Source organism: Hypomesus transpacificus, chromosome 16 (genome assembly GCF_021917145.1).
Source record: "Hypomesus transpacificus isolate Combined female chromosome 16, fHypTra1, whole genome shotgun sequence".
In the NCBI taxonomy this organism is placed as follows: Eukaryota; Metazoa; Chordata; class Actinopteri; order Osmeriformes; family Osmeridae; genus Hypomesus; species Hypomesus transpacificus.
The window spans coordinates 4,450,099-4,467,304 of record NC_061075.1 but is presented as its reverse complement, the minus strand read 5'-3'; the positions used below and the strand labels follow the sequence as shown (position 1 = coordinate 4,467,304).

Sequence of the window (17,206 nt, the reverse complement as noted above, 5' to 3'; positions counted from 1 at the left end):
ATACCCTGACAAGGATGAATGAGGGAGATATGGTTGGTTGATGGTGGCCAGAGATGGCGGTGGGGGGGGGGGGGGGGGGGGGGGCGGCGGGTGAGTGTAGGCCTCAGCTGCCCTCCAACCTTCAACCCCTTCAACCCCCACAGGGGCGCACACACAAATGCAAACAGTTTGTGCCAATGAAAAACTGAAGGTATTTTTTTCCCCCCCACAGAAAAACCGTGTTGACATCACAGGGTCGTGTTCACGGTGCGTGATGTCAACGAACACGGCTCGGCTATTCTACACCGTCCCCGTTGACACTGTAAGCTCGGCCACACACACACACACACATCACACACACATATACGGGATACAAATAGGCTTGGACTTTACCCTTTCCCCCCAACACAGGCCCTCAGACCCCCTGCAACTCGCCAACTGTACATTCTGATGTTTTACGATCTTGACCCCGCATGTGCAAGTGCCAAAGGGCCCCATGAAGGGATCAGCTTAAGTGAAAGGGTCCACCCCCACACCCCCTCCCTTTTCATACCCACCCTCCCTATCCTGCCTTCCTCTGCACCCCCCAACTTCGCAACCGCCCCCCCAACCGGCCACCCCCCCCCCCCCCCCCCCCACCGGCCCCCCCAGACCGTGAAAAAGTATCGGGTTCCCCCCCTCCAGATGTGCGACGAGCCAGGCTAGGCTCTGGTGTGTGTGTTTGTGTGTGTTTGTTTGTGTGTGTGTGTGTGTAGTGCACACTCCAGCACCAGTGGTCGTACACACCCAAGAATGTCACACCCCCTGGCACTTGACGCCATCGGCCTGTCACCCAAGACAAATGGACCCCGGTGCCTGTCACGGTGCGGTGTGGCACGGCTCCTCGGGCCTCCACGACGGCTCCTCGCCGACCCGCCTTGACCGTCCTCGTCCACCGCCTCGCCTACCGCGTCCCCCCAGCAGGCATGAGGCCCACACCGGACCCCCCCAGAGTCTTGGCCACTGACATCTGACAAGCCCACCTCGAGGTCTCTATTAACGATTTTATTTTAAGCCGGGCAGGCTCTGACTCATGATGCGCAAAACATTTTTACACACCCACACACACACACACACATATAGCCCCTGCAGATGGACACCCCCCCCCCCCCCCCCTATCCCCACGGTGTCCATTCCCAAACGGTCACCGGTCGTATTGGGATTCAGTTCAAACAGCTCGCGATGTGACACCTTGGGGACAGGGAGGGAAAGGAAGGGGGGACGGGGGGGTAAACGTTAACACTTCTGATCCATGATCTGTTTATACTGCAATTAATACGACCGTACGTCTTATCGGATTCTCCGGTTCAGGTTTTAACGAAGCCGAATGCGGCAGGATATTGTATTTCGGCTTCGAGGTAATCGTCTTAAATCAAGAAGAATGTTTCTCTCCCCCGCTTGGGATCGAGCCCAGGTTCGACTGTAGCGAGCCACTCCGTCCAAGACGAATATTCCTCCTCGCTTTGAAGAACCTCCAACTCAGACACCTTCTCCCCTGAGGGCTTGAATATTTTATACGTAGGCATCTCGTGTTACAACTCAAGATGGAAGCTGTAGGACTTGTCATTACTTAGGACGTGCCAAGCCCTGCCCGGCCACAGATTGGTTTCACACGTCGACGGGTGTTAATTTATGTTAACCGCTCAGAACTGCGGTCAAATTCCAATCAATAAAGTATCCCCAGAGAATGGGGAGATTGACCCGTCCCTAGAAATCAATTTCCTCCTCCTTAACAATGAAAGGCTATACTCAGTGTCCCTAAGCACCAGACATGCCTAATATCTACACTTCGGTGAATTAAAAATGTGTTCTATTTGGAGGGCTGACTGAAAAAAATGGCATTGGGACTATTTCATATTTGTTTAGATTTAAGTAGTGGAGGGGAGCGGGGACTCTGTGTGAAGGATGTGCAATGCTTTTGCCTCATCACATTTTCCATGAAACAAATCATTCCAAAAGCTGAGAAAATGCATTCCAACCCCACAGCAACAAGCCCCGTTACCCCGCGCCAGGCAGTCGAGACACGCCACAAGTCTCCCCATTCCACCCACCCGCCCTCCTCCTCCGGCTCGCGCAGACTCACGCTTGCTCGCAGACCCACACACACATAGACAGCAAGAGCTCCCAATCTGGATCCACAAACATGCACTCGTGCACGCACACAGACAGACAAACAGTGTCTCTCTAATCCACACACACACACACACACAAATACACACTTGGGGGATAGGCTTTCTCCCTGGGTGAATCTGCTGAGCCATACACACATATATCAACATATGCTATCTTGGTGTCACTGGAAGCGCCTTCAGAACCTTTCGGAATTTGTTTTCGAAGGGACACGGCGTGCCAAGAAAACGCTGAAAAATTAGTCTGGGTAGGACCCTAACTAGACAGTTACGTCTGTCCAACGCACTGTTGCTTTTCCTACACAGAGGAAAATAGCTTTGCTCTTGATGGCTCAGAGACATAACACACGCAGGTCCCCGAACAGGCGCGTAACACCTTTTCTTAATCGACTGCTAATGAACTCATTTGTTTTATTGGGACTCTTCAGTGACTTGGAGGTTGAGGCTGAGGGGGGTGGGGGTGGGGGGGGCTAGGTCGAGGAGTTTGTGGGTAGGTGAGTACAGAACTAGGAATAGCACTCCCAAATGAAACGTTATCTGGTCACGGACCACACACACACTCACACGAGGGTGCGCTGAGCCATGTGCACACACGAATACACGCGCACACGCTGAGTTCTGCATATGCAAACACGTTTTTTTTGAACACCCCAAGTAAACAAGACCACATGTGCACAGGCAGATATCGTTACACACGTATCGAAATTAAATGAACCCGCATACCTAAGCTCCCCACCCCAAACCCCCCGCAAGTAGACCCCCCTCTGTAAACATCAGACGGCCCCTCTCCACAAAGAGCTCTGCGCGGTTCGGAGCTTCCAGCGTTTAACCCTCCCACAACAGCCATTCATTAAGCACTCCTATGTTTATGTCGAGACGGTATTCATTAGCCGTGGTAAATTGCATTTTAATCCATAAAGCCCCTTTTTCATTCGTGAAACAGTTTGACTGCTCTGGAAGATTTGCATTGAATTACTGTCGAGGGAGAATCGGGCCAACACCAGTGAGCGAAGATGAAACATGCCCCCCCCCCCGCCTATTTCTTTGTTGTTGTTTTTTGGTTTGTTCTCTTGACAGGCCGGTGGAAATGAGCAACGATATAAACAATATCAACAAGGTCTTGGAGCTAGCGAGAGCCTCAGCTGGATTGATTCCATCCAACTTTCCCCGCGCGAAACTTTTTTTTTTGACAGCCCGGCTCGAGCGAAGGATTCCCTGCTGAATTGGAGCTAGCCTCCCAACATTAAGACGGCATTATCTATGCGCATATCTTCCAGCAACGCCCCAAAACGCAGTCGACTCCCGCGGTTTTTGTGATGCCTCATTTTAAGGGGGAACTCGCCCGCTTTGTGTTCCTTCACAAACAGTAAATATCTCTCCCGTGCGCTCGAAGTAGTCATCTGTCTATGCCCGAACCACCCACTCAAAGTTGCTACCCTCTCCTGAATGGGTTCCACTCCAGCAAACAAGCCTCTGATCTCTCTAGTGTTTCAACAGCTTAATTGCCCCTTCATTTGTGGGACCAGTAGACCCTGATGCTACCGGCTATAGGAAGGTAAGGCTCCGATTGGTGGAAACAGTAGCCCCCTATGAGCTGTGGTCTGTCTGCTTCGCTGGCCCTCTCAGTGAGTCGGTGCCCCCCTGAGGCCTACTCAGGCAGCAGAGCCTGGGGGCCCAGTGGAAGCATCTCCCAGCAGAGGCACACTCATTCTGGCCGTGGGGCAAGGTTCGCAGGCCCCTTAATTAGCAGTTGTGGGTTGGGTGGTTCAAGCGTAGAGGGGATCTGGAGACCCAATGCGTCCTCTTAACGATGGGGCATTATTTCTACAGGGAGAACTGAGGAGCCAAACGTTGAACTCTCTTCGAAACTCAAGACCCCGTCTGAGAAACACATGCTGAAAAATTCCCTCTGGAGTACAGTCTCTACAGATACCATACACACAGTCACACATGCCTTAGGGAACTGGACAGATAGTGGTGGAGCGCAAAGGGGTCTTGGTTTTTGCAGTCATTCATTTCACTGGGTAAACAATGGAGGCATTGTCGCCCCACATCTGTTTGCACACCGACAGCAAATCTGCGTGAAATGAGAGAAATGTTTGCATTTAGTTATGCTGTTCATCTTGTTTACACATTTCTTGAAGCTACAACCGTGACTCGACAGCGCACAGTTCACCACATTTAGACAATCGAGAGTTCAACAAATCAGATCGGTGTACAGATGATTGAGGCCCCTAATGACACACCAGGCTACAGTACGTTTGCAGATTCGGTCTCTCTGAACTTTGCCTGACTGGAAAGAAGTCACTGTTCATTATGCTCATCTTCTTAAAGGCATTGGCCCTATGACATTCTGAATAATGTTACGAGTTTCTTCTTTCTTTTCACAAGGCAGGCTTATCATTTTTGCTAGGAACCCAGGGATTTTCAGCTTTGAAAGAGAGGGAGCATTTGTCTGGCGAGATTTGAAGTACATTTGATCTTACCAGAGCTTTGACAGATTGAGCTGTGACAGTTTTCCTCTCCAGTAGATGTCAAATACCTTTTGGTTTGACATTATCAAAGTACTGTGCTGCGCTTCTGTAGGCAAAAACTTTCATTACAACTGTCAATGCCTAAATGAACGCTTTCAGTAGCTGGATTAGAATGTTTGTTTTTTTTCAGCCGTTGTGCGTTGAATGCAACATATTTAATTACACAAAATTGTAAGAGCACAATTCTGATTAAAAGCTTGCGTGCATAAGCATCAGAGAAGTTGTTTCTCCACTGACAATGAGTTGAAAATATGCTGGCTGGTGGCTGCATTTATGGTAAAAAGCAAAAGAAGCAAGCGAAAACAAATCTCAGATTTGCAATGTCACGATGGAGGTCAAATGCCAAAGTGGCTGAGGATGCGTCGAGCCACTCTGGTTAAACAGAAGCATTGAGCAGCAATCCCAGCATGCACTGCTTTAATGAGCCCGTGAGAGTTCAGTGCCAGTGCATCCCCACAGATAGTGATTTCCCAGCGTCTTCATTTATACATATAGAAACAAAGCTATTTGGATGATTTCTCCACTCATCTTGCAGACATTTTGTTCAATGAAGCTTGTAACCATGCTGTCTGTTGAGACACTGCCCAAGAGCAGAAAACCATGTAACAGGCTGCTGACAGTCCCTGTTGAGCGATCATGCCATTACAGTGGAAAATAATATGGCTTCTGGTCCAAAACCTAAATAGAAACTGACAGGTAATGGGGGTATGGTCAAGAGGTATTCAAAGTCTGGAAACTATTTGGCATATTGTAGAGGAATACGCTGTGCATAAAATGGCAAATTGACTTTGAAACCCATCTCCATTTAAATGCATGACCCATGTATTGTTCTCAAGCTGGATAATGTATTTGTGTGACCCAGTAGTAGCACGTCAGTGGTCGAGTTTTGAACACTGGCAAATGAGTTAAGAGCAACGGTCAATAGGGGAGTTTCTTTTTGTCCCGATTGTTATTTTTATCCGATGCTATTTTCGAATGATTCCAAAGGGGCCATGGTGGAGAGCCTCATGATAAAGTAAGATGTGGAAAGTTGTCCACTTGCCACTTCATTCTACAGACTCAGTAAGCCTTTAGGGCCATAGTGAGCCAGAGAAAAGCCCACTAATAACTGTTTACGACCGTCCGAATCACCTTAATGAATGTTCGCGTCTGGCCGATGTCGAGGGATAGTCTGACGTCGGGAGAAATCTCCGGCAGCACCTGTTTATTTTGGAACGAGCGTTGGCGCTTCGCTGGCTGGGGGCCTGCTTCTCCAGTGTCTCAACCCAGGTGAGACAGGCCCAGTTCCCCTCAGCAACATGCGGACTGGAGCCAAAATCAACCGTCCTGCTCCTCCCTTACCCTCGGGCCCTTCCACCCTGGCCCTTTACCAGTCCAGGAATATCCAGCAGATAGGAGAGTCCCTGGGAGCCAGGAGATGACACTCAGCTGTGATTAGGGAAACAGAGTTTGGAAACGCACAACTGTGCCTGGCTTACTCCAATCTGGGTGGCGCCATCAGATGGAGAGGGATTTTATTTGACTTGGTTTCAAAGACGCGACGGGGTAAACAATACATTCTGCTGTGGCTTCACTGACATGGTGCACTGCCAGGCTGTTTTCGGTAACAGTGGTTAAACAGTCATTTGTCTATTTCTGTTGGAATATTCTTTGCCAAATGAGCCCTGTGTGATACAATGGCAACACGCCAATTCAAATGTTGTTCTCCCACCCGCTGGTGTCTAGCTTTTAAACCTAGGTCAGTGGTTAAGTTAAAGTTAGTTATTCTCTCAAACCTGACGTTTTTGTGTAAGAGTTTTCATATTCCCTGCTAGCACAGCGCTGATACTCTTGACCCGTCGAAAGCGCTCGTCTCTCTCTGTCACCGCGGAAAACGTCCAGCACCACGACGTCTCGTTTGCCGCCCGCCTCTGAACACGAGACGTCACAGCTGTCGACTCACTCTCCTCACTAAACGCTGTTTAATACCGCGCCATTAACTTTGATTGGGGTTACGTTTATTATTTCCCCAACACTTGTGTAGGAGTTGGATTCTCTCACTCCCCCCCCCCCCTCTCTCTCTCTCACTTTCTTTCTCTCTCTCTCTCTCTCTCTCTCTCCCTCCCTCCCTCCCTCTCTTTCTCTCTCTCCCTCCAGTAATAGCCCACCCTCAGTAGTGGGTGATTTAACGAAGCATCGACGCGCTGGTGTGCTCCACTCTCGTCCCACACTACTTCCTAACCACCCCTTGCCTCTCGGCTTATCTTATCACAGTGCCATGGCCCATTATCCAGATATGGAAAGGCAGGTGCTCGAACATAACTGGGCTGTAGAAGCACATTTTGTCCTCCTGCGTAGCTGAAGAGTGGCATTAGCAGCACAGGGAAGGAGGTGAGGAGTGAGGGAAGTAGGAACCACAGGTATGTCCAGCCAAAGGCAATTCAATGATCATTTTTTCTTCCGGGCCTTTCCTTCCCCCCTTCCCAATATCTTTTGCATAGCTGGCAGTTTGCTCCCAGACTCCCTTCTGCTCTTTTGCTCTAATGAATGAGGCAGGCTACATTTTGCAGTATTTGGGCTATGTTGTTACAGAAAGAGGGAGAAGAAGAAGGAGGTATATATACATACAGTATATATACAGAGAGAGAAGGGGGTGGGTGGATGGATGGTTGGATGGATAGAGGGATAGATAGATGCATAGATGCATAGATAGATAGATGTGCTGTTACACTACTGTACAATACAATAATGAGTGTACAAAGACTGTAACGCAATAAGATAGCTGAGTCACGGGAAGCACAAATCCACCTGGTATACCATCTACGATTTCAGTGTGGATTTAAAGATTGCATTGGCGACAGCAACTTCAAATTCTGTAAAGTCGGTTGGTTTCCCACATGGAGAGTTGCGGGATCTGTGCTATCTTTGTGACGATGGCCACATGGAAGAAGAGTGGGAACAATCTGAGTTGAGAAAAACAAGAAAAACGCAAGTGCGTCGGGTGACTTTCTCCGAAGAGCAACCGTCTGATACTCATTTGGTCTCTCATGTCTGTAACACTGGAAACAATTGGAGACCGGTTCTCTGGTCTCACTGGTGGCGGCAAGTTTTCCAGGCCAAAGCTGAGGCTTCTTCGTAAGCAGGATGCGGGAGATTACGGGCGGCATGTTTTTAATAAGACATGAAAAGGAAAAGAGCGCTCTCTGATTCGTCCGTCGTTTTTCTCTCCAACCGTTTCCTCTCGCGAGTGGACCGGCCAGCAGTTTCTATCTGGGGACGGCTAACCTCTCCGGCTGGAAATCTGGAAGGGGGCTGGAGCACCCACGCCCGCTTGCCACGTTCCTCTCCTCGACGAACCCAGCTGATCAGAGAGGAGAGAAGGGGGGGGAGGCGGGGGGGGGAATTAAATGCTTTCATTTCTTAGTTCACGTAATGGCTTGTGGTTGTCGTGTTGCAGTCTTCGTATGGCGTAGTACTTACTGAACCTACTGTATGCAGTATGATCTAAAAGCTTGTCTTTATTCAGCTTGTCTTCTTCTTCTTTAGTGGTGGATGAGATGATTTTGCATCGGTTCAGGACTTAGACAACCTGAAAAGGTGATAGAGAGCAAAAGCTTTTCATTAGCGTGATTAATCTTCATTCGGGCTGTCAAATTTGGGTTGTCAAGAAGTAATTTGTTTCAGGACTACATTCCTAAACTCCACTTTGAAACAGTTGGAACTTCCCAGTGATGATGCAACATTGTTATGTTTGCAGACAGCAGTCTCTTTATTCCTTTACAGTTGCACAATATGTTAGGCCCGTTCTCTGCCTTATAATAGGGTTTCTTTGTTTTCTATTTGATAATAAAAAGAACCCAGGGGAGGGAAGAAAGACCACACAAAACAAGACGGCTTGGTTCTTGTTCTGAGCTGGGAAAGAGATTGCAAACTAACATGAACAAATAGGTCTGCAGTAATTGAGTAGATCTGTATTGGCATAGACATCAGCAGTGGTGAACGGTATCATATTGTTTCGTGAGTGTGCCCTCACATGTGTACATGTGTGTGTGTATATGTGTGTGTATGTGTGAAGTGTTCATTTAAAATGTTAGTGGGAGGATTGAGAGTGAAGCCAGAAAAAGACATAGGAAGAAAAGGGGTAGTACCTTCCGGAAGAAAGGGAGAAGAAAGAGAGAGGAACGGAGGTAAGGAAATTGAGAGGCTGCCTAGCACTTTTCACTGCAAGCTGACAGGTCTCGATGCTTGACTAACAGGGCTGTTTTGACAGGTGTCAGATGGTCCATATTACCATTTCACCGCTTGGCCCTTGGGACCCTGCATCACAGTCCGCAACAGGACTGGCGAGGTTGCAGAAAAATAAAGAAAACTGGCATGGTAGAAAGTCAAAAACATTACCCCTCGCTTCCTCCCCAGTGCTCCCTCTCTGCATTTTCCCAGAGCAAGGGGCATCTGCTGTATGTTAGCTTGCTTTTTCAGCGGGGGAGGTGTGGTGTTTCTGTGTGGTGTGTGAGATGCTGTGAGAGACATCAACAAAGATTGTGTGAGTGTGTGTGTGTGTGTGAGTGCAACCATCCATTGTGACGTGACGTTGACTGGAGCCACCTTTCCTCATTGACCCTTGAAGATTTGGGGATGTCGTGGGACTAAAGTGAGGAGAAGGTGTTTTATCAGACGTACTGGCTGACGTCTTGCTCGATGCTTTGTTCGACGAAAAGACACACCAGACTTCTACCGTCTCGACTGTGGTGAGGAATGCAGGGATGCGAAAGACGACAGCACAGCAAGCCCTTAAGGGTTGAGTTCAATCACATACAAAGCTTTTAAGTCTGGTTCCATTCTTCTCAATGGGCTGTAAAAGTATTGATCCGCGTTCTGACGGCACATTCATCTATTTGCTAAGCATTAAGCGACAGCGAGGTTCTGAGAAGGCTCGATGCAAGGTCGCAGACGTCGGGCTTGATTATGTGATGACAATGATAATCTGCCGACGGCACAGCAGTGTTTTCACCAAGCATCCTCCCACGGTACAAGACGAGTACTCTGCCCCTCTCACTCCTCAAGTTATTCGGCGTGATGGTTTAGTTGAATATTATGCATTTTGATCTTGCTGTTGCTTAGTTGCTGTGTCTAGAAAAGAAAAATTGCTTTTGAAAGTGCTGGAAACCACAATAGCCCTCCGACTAACTCCCAATGCAACCTAAGTCTTATCAACAGTATATTTGAATCGTCCTCATTAAACTTTGCAGTGCAAGAGGGGAACTGTGCGTTTATCGCTACGGACCAGTATCACATGGTTTTGAGGAATGTTTCATGGTCAATTCATTGAAAGAAGGAGTCCCATTTTGCCTTGTTCACAATGCTTTGAGGGTGAATTTGATGTTGGTTGTTGAATTGTAATTAAGGCCCAGTATGACCAAAGGAATGGTATGGTTTGGGACAGTTGGGGAAAAATGGCTGTTTAGGATTAGCGTTTAGTTTAAGATAAATTATTCAGACAATGTGTTAAGTGTGCCTATACGCACAGGATGAGGAAAATCTTTAGATTCTGTCTATGAAAAAGACTGGTTTGCACTTGCAAATGTGGACTTCAAAGATCTCTGATTGATTCCGAGGGTGTAAGAACATGTTTCCTTACATCACAAACAATCCAAAACACTGTTTAATGTTCATTTGTTCACAGTGACAGGTGTAGGAGGCTAAGCGACCACCTCCACTCTTTATCAACGCCAACTGTTCACATTTTCCGAGAACCGTGACCAACACTACACTGTGACCTTTGACACTCACACCACAAAGGGTCTGGACCACACATACACAACAAACATATGCATAATCCCATACAAATCGACACTTTTCTAGGATTTAGACGATGAAATTTGAGCTAACTGTAAAGTGGCTTACACAGTTACGCCGTCAGTGAAAACGTTTCCAGTTACCGTGTCACTGCATTGACCCCCACTCTCTTTAATTGTCTTTTCTCTCACTTTTTTCATCCATTTTCTCTCCCTGGTCTTCCTTTCCTCAATATGACCTCATTCTAATCTGGGTAAATAAGATTGAAAGGTTGAAGGTCAGACCGTATACCAATGAGCAGGAGAGGGGGAGGGGCTTAACATCTACTATAGGTCGGTTGACTCCTGCGACTCACAGTATGCACATTACAATGGAACATTGTTCCCAGAGTCAAGTTTTGGGGTACTATTGATGGCCATGAGGCAGCAAGGCTTGTGGCTTGTCTGTGTTTGCTACAAGGACACAATATATATCACCCCATAAGTTGAGAGGGCCTGAAACAAGTCAGAAAGGACAATATAAAGCTTGCTGAACTTTGTCTGTCCCCATGCCCCTCCCCGTTTTCAATCTGATACAAGTGCTCTTTTACAAAAGGTCTGATTCAGTCTCCCTGGAGTACGTTAAAACAGGAGGGCTTTTTTGGAGTTTTACGAGGTGTCCTGTTTTTTTAGCATACCACAAGTGATTTAGGTGATATGCTTGAAATAAAGGTTTGGAGGGGCAGAAAAGGCAACTTGAGCTTCAGCGTACCTTTACTTAAATGAAAATAAAAATACACTAAAAGAAATGAATAGCCGACTATGTACACACCCTGGATGTTGTGTTATACAGCTACAGGGAATATCGGTATTGTGTCTTATTTTTGTTTCTCAAAGAAAAGAAAACGGTCTTGAAGTACACCTAGACATTACGCATACACGATTTTCCAATTACTTTCAGTTTTGGTGAGAAGTTAAAGTTCCAAACCAAAGACCTCATCTCCTGCAATGTGGAAAACGGATAAGGCCTGTGTTCGAAGTAGCAAAGAGGGTGAAAATGTATGGGCGGCTCGTTGCGCCTGCTCTCTGAGCATTCTAGCGGTCTTGTAGCACCTTACCCTTCCAAGCTAAATACTCTGGTTCAGTTTCCTGAGTGCTGGGATTCGTCTGTGGTTCAATCATAGCCGAGAAAAACACACACAGAGACACTACTATTTATCCTAGCTCAAATGGTGTTTTCTCCTTGCTGTCTCAGTTCATTTCTGCTGTCGGAGAATGACAGATTCATACCACTGTACCAGATTCCTTTTCAACCTCGCTAAATCAGAGACTGTGTAATAGATTTTACTCACGACCTGTCAGGTGTAATTTACAGATTATACAATTATATATTCGGACCATCCAACAACAAAATGGGCATTTATTGTAGTACAAGGGTTTTCAGACAGTACTGTATGGGTAACATCACAAGTCTGGAAAACATGATTTGTTCCCCCTCCCCTCCCCCATCATCGTGCAGTCTACAGCGGCGGCCATTTTACATACTCTGTGCATGTTTTATGTCGTTGTATTTTGCAAATGTGAACTGTAGTGAAGTGATTTGTCGCTTGGGGTACACGCAAGCAGCTGTAGGAATGAAATAGGTTCCCTGGCACTCCTCCACTATGTTTTTACGGGATCTTTTGTCATTCTAAGTATACGGTTTACAGTGTTTAATGAAGCTCTGCATTTTTACTGATTCTTCATTTCCCCTCACCGCCTAATGAGAAGGGCTGAAAGGCAGGCTTTGCCGAGAGGAAGTGATAAAAGAGGTTTGTGGCTGCGTTACATGTGTCGTAAAAGAGAGCGAAAAATTATGGAGAGTGTGGCAGGGCAGTGTGTGTGTGGCACTGTCCAAACATGGCAACAAATGGTAACGTGTGCGACGGCTATTGAAACGCTCGGCGAGGTTGGTGAGCTCCGTGCGGAAGGGAAGGGGTGTGACAAACGTCCTAATGTGACTTTCAGGCGGCACACCCTGGTGGCCCAGCAGTTAAGCTGCTGGCTAAGGCCTCCTCTCTCTCTCTCTCTCTCTCTCTCTCTCTCTCTCTCTCTCTCTCTCTCTCTCTCTCTCTCTCTCTCTCTCTCTCTCTCTCTCTCTCTCCCAAAGCGAAAACATACAAAAAACTTTCATGATGAACTGGTTGCTGTGGGGAGGCATATTTAGACAGAAACTGTCAAACTGCAATTCACTGCTCTGGACTTCAGTATTGATTTGCTATAACAACGTTGTCCCAATCCAGATGGAGCTGTGTCTTTGGGATATTGACTAACATCAGGTTCTCTCTGAAACCAGAGGAAGGGAATCCAAAAGCACACCCGGTGATAATGAGGACTGGCTCGTTGTTTACTATGACTTCATCGGGTCCTGTCATCATGTGGTCACATGCAGGCTGCCCCCAGATGCCTGTCTAGAAACTCCACTACAGTACGCACACTCATGTTTTCCCCCCCTAGCAACACACCAAATGTTTAAATGAAGATTAGAGGGAAATACTTGAAAAATGTGCTGTTTAGGACAAAAGATTTACTGAAGGCCTTTAAAGTGGAGGCTGTTAATTTCTTGTGTGGACTTGAAACACAAATATTATATTTCAAGCAAAATACACACCAATAATGGATTACATATCACAATAAATACACTTAATGGTGTAGCAGCACCACAGTTTACGTGTATTTATACTTGTATTAATGGCTAATTAATGAAGGCAGAGCATATATTGTTAGCCAGTCTTACAATGGTAACAAGGCCATTATGTGTGATTGTGTGTAATTTTTGTGATCAAAGAAATGTACTGAGATGCAGCGCGGAAGGTTTTAACACAGATTGTGATGTGTGTGTGTGTGTGCGTGTGTGTGTGTTTGTGTGCGTGTGTGGCCATCTGTTTGCACACATGCAACACATGCAGTACATTTAGACATGGCATCAGAGCCCCCTCCATACTGAAAGGACATTGACTTTCCCCACCCTGAAGAATCCTTCCATGCTCATTTGGTTTTCACCCTCTGATCTAAGAGAGATCCCAACGTTACTCCTTTGTCTGCACCACGGCATTTGTTATGGTTTGCAGCTGTCTCTGCGGAGAACTTGACCTACCTAACCCCCCCACACACACACTCCCCCCCCCCCCCATGTCAGTGCCACTGGTGGTACGGCCCTTTCTTCTTGCCTAATGTAAGCTAATAGTCGGGCCTGACCCACACCAGAGCCATTTGGGGAGCATGCTCCTCAATAATGTAACTAAATCTCCCCTGTTGACCCTGTCTCCTTCCATAAAGTGGTGTATTCTTACTAATGGAAGTGAAACTCCCTTACTCCCTTACCAGAGCTCCCACAGATCAAGGTTAAATATACTGCTTACCTTTTGTGGTCATTGTCAGATGTTTTTGATGCTGGCATTCTCTTCGTGCGTTGGTCCTTTCCTGGTTTGAAATAAAGTCACAAAGTGAATCTTAAACACAAAGTCAGGTCTCAGAAATTCACAGTGGGTGATGGAATGACGATAAAATGTGGAACATTAAATGTGATCAAAGTTGACTAAGCATGAGGATAAGCATTTGATGGAAGGGTTATGAGGTTAGGCACAAGCTTTTGGCTATAGTTATCCAACGACGCAGCAGAAAAGCTCAAAAGAGGTGTGTGTCCATGTTCACCAAATCGAACCGTTTTGAGCTCAGAAAGAATGTTATTTCTAGGTCGGTCTTCTCCGGTTTCCCCTAACGGCAAACCTCCACGGTCTGCTATTATCGTCATCTACGGATCCATTAATTGACCTGTTTGTCAGTTGGAGCCCCGGGTGTAAGCGAACGTCATTCTCAAGCTGTGTTGTAGTTGGACCCGACTCAAAAGAGGCTCGCACATCCCTAAAAACATGATATATCACCCGCCGCTGCATGCTTGTTTCTCTTCCGAGAGACATCTCTGATTTGTTCTTACGGTAATCATGTCTGCCTCTCTTGACCGAATCGCATGCTCATTATTTCACAAGGGTGAGAATGACCTTCCAGCTCTTCCCGTACGTCGGATACCACAGAATGAGGCAGGGAAGTATCAACGAGACGTTTCCTTGCTTTGTTACAGTGTGTTCTGATAAAGCATTGGGTTCCATATGACACATGTACAGATAACAAAACCAGAATTTGCTAAACCACGGCATGCTTTAATGAGAATGACAGTGAAACTTGGAGGGAAAAGAATGACATCACAAATCATTTTATAGTATATCATCTTTAATAAGATGTGTTTTCCAAAACTTGCATTCCACAAAGTGCGTGATAACTCCTTTCCCACGCATGCAAGGAACTGTTTGTGTCATTTATGGTAAAGTGTGTGATAGTCATTTACACATTGGACTCTTTCAAAAGACAAGGGTCTGACTTTTTAGTTTTCATCTCCTCGGCTTTCAACCAAGCGACAGTGAACCATCAAAGTGACCAAAGGAATCTTTGCAGCACGAGCAAAAGGCATCAACAGTCATGGTTCCCATGGCGTGTGTGTGTTGTTCCTGTTTTCGCATGTGTATTTCAACATGTTCCCCATCTGTGATACTGAGCACTGCACCGTATGTGAGAACTAAAAAAGCACAGTCATTAGTTCATAACAATCTTCAGAACCGCCTTAAGGAAATCTCAAGCAGAGGTCAAATTTGTTCACACCTCCAGGTCCAGCCCAGACCCCTGGAGCTCTGGTCTGGTCTGTGGGGCAGGAGAACTGACCCCCAGTGTGTTTATTTGGTAACTGCTGGGCCATGACTGTGTTCCCCTGTTGCCTCTCTCATGTCACCTTGGGTATTAATGCTAGCTAATCGTCCTAATGTTTTCAAGTGCCATTCTCACAGCGCCTTGCTTCAAAGAGCGGCAGTTGGAGATGGTGGTGGTGGTCAGAAGGCCCAGTAGGCGGGCCTGGGTGTGCTTCTGTTCCTAGAGGAAGAGTTCTTTTTTTTTGCGGCACACACCTGGAAATGTATGGATTGCTTTGGAGCGCCCACGCTCTCCCAGCTGAAAGTGATAAATCAAATGCAGTGATAACAACCTTCTTCCACCCAGATCCTTTTTTAATCACTTCCACCTAGCCCAATACTCTCAGGAAGGTCTCTCTGGGTGCCTTCAGCTTTCTGACACATTAGCAAGGCCCCAGAGCAACAGCGAGGAGAAGAGAGGGAAGAGACATATGCATTCATACAGGAGAGAGAGAGAGAGAGAGAGAGAGAGAGAGAGAGAGAGAGAGAGAGAGAGAGAGAAGAAGAGAGAGAGAGAAAGTCAGAACATATTTAAAGGAGTGGTTAGGAAGAGTGCTGTAAAGTTTGGCCCCATCGCCACAGGAAGTCCTTACCTCCTTCTTAAAGTCTCACCCACCAACTCCCTCTCTCATATATTCACACACATACGCACACAATGTATCGCACGAGCCACACAAACATATTTCACCATTACATAACACGCCTACACACTGTCATAATAACAATTTACCGTCAGTTTCCTATCTTTCACTCCCTCTCTGTCTTTCCCTCTCTCGCGCTTTCTCTCTCTCTCTGTCTGTCCATCTCTCTCACACACGCACACAAACAAAAATGCGCACATTCGCAGACTTCTCACCAGCTCAAACAGGCCACCCTGCTCCTGCTGGCTTAGTGCTGTGGTCCTGGAGTATTATGATTTGTTGTGGTGGTGTGGAGTTTATAGGCCAGCTCTGACATATCCTTGGGTCTTCTGACTCCTTGCATGATTTGTTGTGGTGATGGCCGCAGCATACATTTAACTTCCTTTGACATATCCCCCGGCCCCTCTCACTTTTTATTCGTTTCATTTTCTCAACTTTTATAAGCTCCACTCGCAAACACATTTTCCACGGTCGGTCTCGACTTGCTCAGAATTGTACGTCCGTTTAACCCACCAGCTGTAACTTCATTGTGATTTATTTGTACGCTGATGGATATTCCCAGCATATCATGGGGATATTACAATTCCAATGTTCTCCTGTCTATGGCCTTGTACCTTTGCGAAAGATTAAGTTCATACATGACCAGTGTCGACAGACTGAAACCACAACAGGATTTTCATAGACAGCGGCTGATAGAGGATACCTCAAGATGGCCGACAGACTGCCATTTTATTTTAATTTTTTCACCCCTTCTTTTCTATTCTCTCCCTCGAGGACTCAGGGCCAGTCTAGAGGGCTGCCTTAAATTTCGGGGCTTTATTAATAATAGTGGGTAGTCCTTGGTACAACCGCAACCATTAATCTCCATCTCAATGTCAAAACACTGACATCACTCTGACAATCTGGAAGCCACAGAAGGAGGATCACACACGCACACACACACACGGAATGCACACACACACACACAAAACAACACTCTAAGACAAAGGCTTTAAGAGACGTAAAATGCCTCTTTGTGACATTGTGGTTCACCAACAGACATACTACAGTATATGTATACATACGCTCACATAAATGACACATACATGCCCACAAGCCCAAAACAATCTCCATACAAGTAGGTCTGTGTATGAGTTCAGAGTCAATAGTAACAGCACAATGAAGACACAGGACATGCTCTACAGGGAAGAAAACGTTCACTCGATCCAGTTGGATTTGTGTTCAGGACCTCAATATTTCATGAATTCAAGACAAATCTTGGCGTACAATATCAGCAGTCAGTAAGACTCAATTTTACATGCAGGAGACCCAACTCTGGTTAAGAGAAAAATGTGGTTGTAGTAATACTTTTGG

The 17,206-nt window shown here is 46.6% G+C and overlaps 1 long non-coding RNA gene across 1 annotated transcript; it reads right to left on the bottom strand.

The window, feature by feature from the left end:
- Window positions 1–6,813: 6,813 nt before the first annotated feature.
- On the bottom strand, window positions 6,814–14,492 carry LOC124478702. The gene is made up of 3 exons (XR_006957261.1): window positions 13,836–14,492; window positions 8,141–8,249; window positions 6,814–8,021 (listed from the first exon to the last, which is right to left on the bottom strand). It is a non-coding gene; the product is annotated as an uncharacterized LOC124478702 (long non-coding RNA).
- Between the last annotated feature and the right edge of the window lie 2,714 nt (window positions 14,493–17,206).